The following is an 8,356-nucleotide window of genomic DNA, read 5'->3' on the forward strand; positions in this document are numbered from 1 at the left end:
ACTGGGGAAATTCAACTTGAGGAATTTCTTAAGTCACGAACTACAAGCAGCATAATAAGTACTTAGGTACATGCATAATAGAGCAGTATCATAGTCCTCATGAGGAAATGAAACAAGCACAGATCACAAGTAGCGTGTAAACAAGATAAGCAGGCTCAAGACAAAGTGACTGAAGAATTAGGATTGAGGAAATTGAGAAAGTCTTCAGTCAAAGTCTTCAAACAGTAACGATCAAGTACATCAACACATGAATGAGGAAGTGGAAGGGTTGAGGAAATAGAACCAGTAGCTTGGTGAAGACGATGATTTGGTAGACCAGTTCCAACTGCAGTGACAGTCGGACGTCTGGTTGGAGCGGCTAGGTATTTAAACTCGAGGACACACAGTACCGGACACACAGTCCTCACCATATTCTCCTTGAGCTAAGATCACACAGACCTCGCCCAATCACTCGTGGTAAGTCTTTAGGTGACTTCCAAACCTTCACAGACTCGATCACTCGGTGATTCAAAATTCTTCTTGGATGCTCTAGACCATGACGCCTAACCGTTTGGATGATGCACATTCCTCAAAGGTAACAAGCTTCGGTTCCACATAGGAACAATCTCTTAAGTGATGCTCAATCACTTTGGGTTTGTAGGTGTTTGGGTTTGGGTTTTTCCTCACTTGATGATTTTTTCTCAAAGTCCTCGGAGGATGAGATGCTTTCAATGACAAGTGTTAGTTTCTCTCAGAGCAGCCAACCAACTAGTGGTTGTAGGGGGTGGCTATTTATAGCCTAGGGAGCAGCCCGACATGATAAGACATAAATGCCCTTCAATGATATGACCGTTAGGTGGATAAGATATTTTGGGATAGTTGGCGCATAGCACAACAACGGTCGGAAATTTGAGCTCTTAAATTCCTTAGGGCTATCATGTTCATCACTCTTAGGCAATCCGCACTAGCGAATTCCTAACTCCTCAGTCAAAACAAATTCCTCAGAGACCAGAAGAACTTCATCTCTGTCACTGAAGAAATTGACTGACTGTATGAGATTTCCAATGGCTTCACTCGAAAGGATTGGGTAGGTGTAGGATTTTGAGATGAGCATCACTTGGAAACTTTTCCTTAGTTTTACCTCGACCCCCTTTAACAGTACGGTGTTTTCTATGACTCAAGAAAGAGAAAATGAAACTACGAAAACAAAAGTCTTCACACTTCATAATCCTCGTATGAATATCGAAGTGGCGAATTGCTAACTCCTCAGTCAGAACAAATTCATCACAGACCAGAAGAACTTTGTCTCTGTCACTAAAGAAATTGACTTAACTGTATGAGATTTCCAATGGCTTCACTCGAAAGGATTGGGTAGGTGTAGGATTTTGAGATGAGCATCACTTGGAAACTTTTCCTTAGTTTTAACTCGACCCCTTTAATAGTACGGTGTTTCCTATGACTCAAGAAAGAGAAAATGAAACTATGAAAACAAAAGTCTTCACACTTCATAATCCTCGCATGATTATCGAAGTGGCGAATTGCTAACTCCTCAGTCGAAACAAATTCCTCACAGACCAGAAGAACTTCGTCTCTGTCACTGAAGAAATTGACTGAACTGTATGAGATTTCCAATGGCTTCACTCGAAAGGATTGGGTAGGTGTAGGATTTTGAGATGAGCATCACTTGGAAACTTTTCCTTAGTTTCACCTCGACCCCCTTTAACAGTATGGTGTTTCCTATGACTCAAGAAAGAGAAAATGAAACTATGAAAACAAAAGTCTTCACGCTTCATAATCCTAGCATGAATACCGAAGTCTTCAAGATCACACCAATTTCCTCACTTTAAAAGTTTTCAAGAAAACCAAAGTCTTCAACTAAAGACATTCATCTTGGGGGGTCGACTTCCATCGTAAATATTAAACTCCTCATAGACTTATAGTACTTGTGTACACTCACAAACACATTAGTCCCTTAACCTATAGGTCTTCAATACACCAAAATCACTATGGGGCACTAGATGCACCAACAATCTCCCCCTTTTTGGTGATTGATGACAAATAGGTTAAGTTTTCAACGGGGATAAACATATGAAGTGTGAATACTGAAATTGAGGAATTTGATTGCAAGATATAGAAGAACTCCCAATGAAGATGTGCATATTTGTGGAATTTGCTTTGAATAGCAAATGCACATTGTAGAGTAATATCATGGAGATTTCCCCCTATATCTTGTAATTCATACACGCATTTGACATATAATATGAGGAATTTCAAATGCATGATGAAATATGGTGTCTGACGAAATTCAGCATGCGTTCTTTAAGGTACTTGAGGAAATAAGCATGCAGAAAGCAGTTCAAAAAGAGTCAGACCACCATAGGACTTAACTTTACAACTCATCACAGGAAACACCTCAGAAGAGAAAGAGTTGTAACTTAACGAAAAAATGCCCATATATAAGAGACCCGCTTGAAGACTAACTCAAATTTCTCCCCCTTTGTCATCAAATGACCAAAAGGGACAAAAACTGAGGACTAACACCCCTGAAGAATATCATCATGATGTCGATGGAGGAGCGCCAGTGTTGTTGGGGTCGTTCGTTGAAGTAGGGCCTGCCGCAGTGTCGTTCAAGTCTCCAGCTTCATCTGTCTCGCGCGATGAAGAATATGAACTGGCGACCAACCGAGGAACTTTGACCTTCTTGAATTTCTTCGAAGGTGGCTGTGACCAGTCAAAGTCCTGTTGGAAACCCATCTCCTTGAGATCTTCATCACCGTAGAGGTGAGACAATATGGCCCAAGTGCGATCAAAGACTTCATGCAAGTAGTAGTGTTTCTTATTCACTGAATTTTGCGTGACAATCATGTTCTGAAGAATTGCGCCAAACTGATGCTTGACCCACTTGTGATTTTGATCAACTTTCTGATGAAGACTAAGGAGAAGTTCACGACCAGTCATCACACGCAAAGCAGTGGCTTGAGGATTTTGCTTTGAAGATTTTGCCGCAGAGTCTTGTGTTGCAGAGTCATCATTGGTGGAATAGGATGCAGCTTTGCGAAACTGTCCATCCAATGGACGAGTGCCTTCATCAATTACAGCAGCCTTGCCCTTCTTATCAGCTGAGGAAATAGTCCTTTTGAGGACTTCTATAGGTGGCAAATAGCTGAGATGATTTTGAACGTCAATCGGACAATGTATTAAAGACCTTGATCTGATGAATCTCATAATTCATGGAGCATAAGGCTTCAATTCCAAGGGAGACAGAGCAGCATTGGCCAAAGTCCTCATGAAGAAATCATGGTAGTTGATATGAATACCATGTATGATATTGAACATCAGATTCTTCATGATGCCAACAACCTCTTCTTCATCAGAGTTGTGGCCCTTGATCGGGCTGAGGATTTTGGTCAGAATGCGATACACTATCCTTGGCACATAGAGCAATTCCTTCACGAGGAATGAGGTTCTTGGAGCTTGGCCAGCCTTCAAAGGATTCATCAACACTTGCATCATATGATTTGAAAGATCAGGTCCTCATAAATGAGTCTTGCGCCTTCAATCGGAGGACTGACTAGAACAGCTTGAAGCAATTCAGAGGCCGGTGCTTTGAAATGTGTATTCTTAGTCATCCAGTCTAGCACCCATGAATTCACATCTTCAACATTTCCAGTGAGGTGCAGTATGGCATAGAATTGAAGAATGGGTTCTTCATTCCAACCACAGATGTCAATGCAGAGGTTGAGCAGCCCAGCGTCATGAAGAACATTCAGGACTGGTTGGAAGCAAGGAAGTGATTCCATATCCACATGAGGAATTTGAAGATGCTGAATACCTTGTCCTTATCGAATAGGAGTGAAGAATAAAAGTTCATATGACTGGCTGTCCAGAAGCGCTTGCGTCGAAGTCTAGCAGACTCATGGGGATTGTAGTCCGTGAAGAAATGATGCTCAGCAAAGAAATCATCATCTTTGAATTTCTGCTTCTTGGTATGAGGATTTTGTGGCTTGGGCTGAAGATTTACTCTTGAGGGCTTCACAGCCTCTTGGCGCACATCCTCTGGAGCCACAGACTGAGGAATTTCAGTGGCAGTTTCAGCAGCAGCAGTCTTGGTCTCCATTTCTTTAGCATTAGCAGCTGGAACTTCTTCTGGAATAGAATGAAGTGAGGTGGGATGTTCTTTAGATCCTGTATGAATTTCTTCAGTTTGCACAGGGGACTGAGGAATTTGATGCAGAGGAGTGGTCAATGGTGAATTTGTATGATGACTTTCCTAGTAATCATCATTTAGAACTGGTTTAGTAGACCCAATGTCCACATCCTCATCTTCTTCATCTATTTCTTCAATGCCTGCCTCTTCAGCTGTGAACTGAGGCATGGGCGATGATACCAGTGGAGTTGAAGGGATATCATCCACTTCAATTTCTTCATCAAACTGCTCTGAAGTAGCATCAGAGGGATTCTCTTCATCACTATCATCTGGAATGACATATTCCTCACCAAAGGGAACAATATCCTTTGATGGTATGCTTGAGATAGGAACAACATCAATGGGGTTGGTGTATGAGCTCGTCAAAGTCTTCACTTTCTTAGGAGCTAAAGACTCTGTGGTTGTTGATGCTTTCCTCTTCTTCACAACAACTTTGTCTATGAAAGTGCAACTAATCCCTGGGTGGTTTTGGTAATTCTTAACAACATATAGTTCATTGAACTAATGATCTTTCAAGATAATCATTTTAGAAAGTTCAATGATTGGCATGGCATGGACTAGAGATGTGGACCCCTCAAAATGCAAAGGATATATTGGCAACAAGCTCAAGACTCTACATTTTCATTTCAGTGATCCAAGATCACATTGAGTCCATAGGAAAACCAATACTATTAAAAGGGGATGAGGTGTTGATTAATGGCTTACTTGCTCAAAATGCTTTGTGATATACTCCAAAACCCTCAACCACTTTCTCATTTCCACATATGTCCTAAACCTACAAGTCAAATTCGGCCCCACCAATTTGATCTATCTGGCGCCACCGAGTTTCATTTGACATAGCCAATGCCACAAACCCTAGTTACTTTGGTCTCACCGATAGGGATCTCGGTCTCACCGAGATGGGATTGCAAACTCTCTGTTTCCCTTTTGTAACATTTCAGTCTCACCGAAATGAGCAAATCGGTCCCACCGAGTCTGCATTGCAAACTCCCTGTTTTCTTTTCGTAACACTTCGGTCCCAACGAAGTGAGCGAATCGGTCCCACCGAGTTTGCCTGACCAACCCTATGTGTACCTATTGCTGAAATCGGTCCCACCGAGTTTATGCAATCGGTCACACCGAGATTATGTTATGCCCTAACCCTAGCATATCGGTATCACCGAGATGACTATATCGGTCCCACCGAAATCCTAACGTTCACATTTTTACCTGGATCGGTCTGACCGAGTTTGCTGATTTGGTACCACCGAGTTTGGGAATCTGTGTGTAATGGTTAGATTTTGTGTCGAGGCTATATATACCCCTCCACCCACTCTTCATTCCTGGAGAGAGCCATCAGAACAAACATACACTTCCACTACTCATTTTCTGAGAGAGAACCACCTACTCATGTGTTGAGGCCAAGATTTTCCAATCCTACCATATGAACCCTGATCTCTAGCCTCCCTCAAGTTGCTTTCCACTCAAATCATCTTTCCACCATAGCCAAATCTGTGAGAGAGAGAGTTGAGTGTTGAGGAGGCTATCACTTGAAGCACAAGAGCAAGGAGTTCATCAACAACACACCATCTATTACTTTTTGGAGAGTGGTGTCTCCTAGATTGGTTAGGTGTCACTTGGGAGCCTCCGTCAAGACTGTGGAGTTGAACCAAGGAGTTTGTAAGGGCAAGGAGATCGCCTACTACGTGAAGATCTACCCTAGTGAGGCGAGTCCTTCATGGGCGATGGCCATGATGGGATAGACAAGGTTGCTTCTTCGTGGACGCTTCGTGGGTGGAGCCCTCCGTGGACTTGCGCAACCATTACCCTCCGTGGGTTGAAGTCTCCATCAACGTGGATGTACGATAGCACCACCACCTATCAGAACCATGCAAAAAATCTCCGTGTCAACACACTACAAAAAAAGACACATCCGTGACATTTTGGGCCGAACGAAACTTTTTTCTGTCATACATATGACACTTCTATGACGATAATTGTGACAAAACCCGGTATCATCATAGATGTGGTGGGATCCTACTTCTATGAAAAAAAATCATGACAGAAAATGGGCTTTTCGCCCTGGGCGGGCCGGAGACGCAACTGCATGACATTGTTTGGGCCGTCCATGATGGAAAAAACCATGGTAGAAGCGAGGGCAAGGAAAATTTCAGGGAGTGCCAGGTTACGGTGGGTGGTTGGGGGCCGAGCGATGCACGTTTCTCTCATACACGTACGTGTGTGTGTGCGAGGCGTGGGCTCTAATTGAACCCGAGCGAGGCGTTGGGCTCTAACTGAACCCGAGCGATTGCACTGTAGGCTACGCGTTACTGAACCCGATCGAGCGATTCCTTCGCTACTGCTGCTAACTGAAGCCGATCGATGCTGCCTCTCTGGATGAACAGTGAGCGTTGCGGGGGGGGGGGGGTTGGATGATCAGTGAGCAGTGGGGGTGGATGAACAGGACCCCGTGGCATTGCCTCGATCGAGCCGGTTACGGCTGGATGAACGGACCCCGTGGAGGGCTGGATGAATAGGACGACCCCGTAGAGGGCTGGATGAACAGTAGACGATGGAGGGGTGCCCGTGGAGGGGTGGTTGAACAGTAGCCGATGGAGTAGCGCACGGTGGAGGCTGGATGAACAGGAGCCCGTGAAGGCTTGAGGAGGTCGACGGTAGCCCGTGGAGGCTGGAGGAGGTCGACGGTGGAGATGAACAGTATCGCGTGGAGTCCCGTTTTGCGGTACACCGCACCCCTCCTGATGAACAGGACCCCCGCTTCGACCATACCGCTCCAACACAAGTCCGTTTCGTCCGTTTTGCGGTACGCCACACCCCTCCCGATCAATAGGACCCCTGTTTCGACCGTAGCGCTCCAACACAAGTTCGCTTCGTCCGTTTTGCGGTACGCCACACCCCTCCCGATCAACAGGACCCCCGTTTCGACCGTAGGAGGTCTGTTTCCTATGTTTTGCGGTATGCCGGACCCCTCCCGATGAACAGGACCCCGTTTCGAACGTGGCCGGTCAAACACAAGGCCGTTTCCTCCGTTCTGCGGTATGCCAGGCCTTGTTTCCACCGCCTGTTCCGTCCAAGCCCTCCCGATGAACACGACGACGCATTCCGTTCTGACCCAGCCGGTTGGCTCCCCATGAACACGACGACGATGCTGTTTCTCCGTTCTGACCCAGCCATGTACACGAGCCCTGGCCGTACGTATGCGCGAGTAGGCGTTCAAGACCCCGCCCGTATGTACACATACATGGCCATATTTTCTTTCTTGCACACTGGCCGCCGTACGTATGTGTACATGCTATGTGCGCGCCTCTACTACGACACGTACGCGCCTCTACTACGACACGTGCGTGCCTATACTACAACACGTGCGCGCCTCTACATCGACCAATATATATGTACGTACACGTTCGTGACCAGAATGACAACGCTACGTACGCTTCGACCAGGTGGGTCCCAACTGTCAGGCACTTCCTTGCATGCGAAGATGTAGCTGGTGAGTCCCAGCAGTCAGGGGGGCGAATCGTTTTTTTGCCCGGACGCACTTCCTTGCGTGTGAAGGTGTAGCTGGTGGGTCCCAGCAGTCAGGGGGAAACATTTTTTTGTGAAATACGATGGCCCGTCTGGTGCATCCCCGCTGTCAGGTGGAGGAATAATTATTTTGCACGTAATAAGAAGGCACTTCCTTGCGGCCGCCGTGGACCCAGCTGTCAGCCTCTCCACGCACAGTACTCTTCCGATGGAAGTCGGTCGTTGACCACATTGACCACGCCATGCCGAGAGAACCACAACGGTGTACGACGGCGAGGCCTAGGAAGGGGACGACGCGGAGCCGGGGAAGACGCAGCAGTGGATGCCCACGCGAAGAGGAGTACGAGGGTTCACTGGTTTGACTGCAGTGTGAGGCTGCCGTCGCCGCAGAATAACAGGGGGTGTGGGTGAGTAGAGGGATGGCCTGGCTAGCGGTGGGAGTAGTAGGGGGCGGTGAGGCCTCCACGGTATCACAACCGGCCACGGGAGGCAGAGCATGCGGCACGACCGACGCTGCTTTGGGCGGCTGGAGAACGGAGACCAGAGGTTGAAGAAGCACTACGGCCGTTGGATGGACATCGTACGGTCACTGGAGTATTGACTAAGTTGACAAAGCCCTCTGTCCCCGTCCACTTAGTAGGCCCA

This window comes from Triticum aestivum, chromosome 2B (assembly GCF_018294505.1).
Source record: "Triticum aestivum cultivar Chinese Spring chromosome 2B, IWGSC CS RefSeq v2.1, whole genome shotgun sequence".
Classification (NCBI taxonomy): Eukaryota; Viridiplantae; Streptophyta; class Magnoliopsida; order Poales; family Poaceae; genus Triticum; species Triticum aestivum.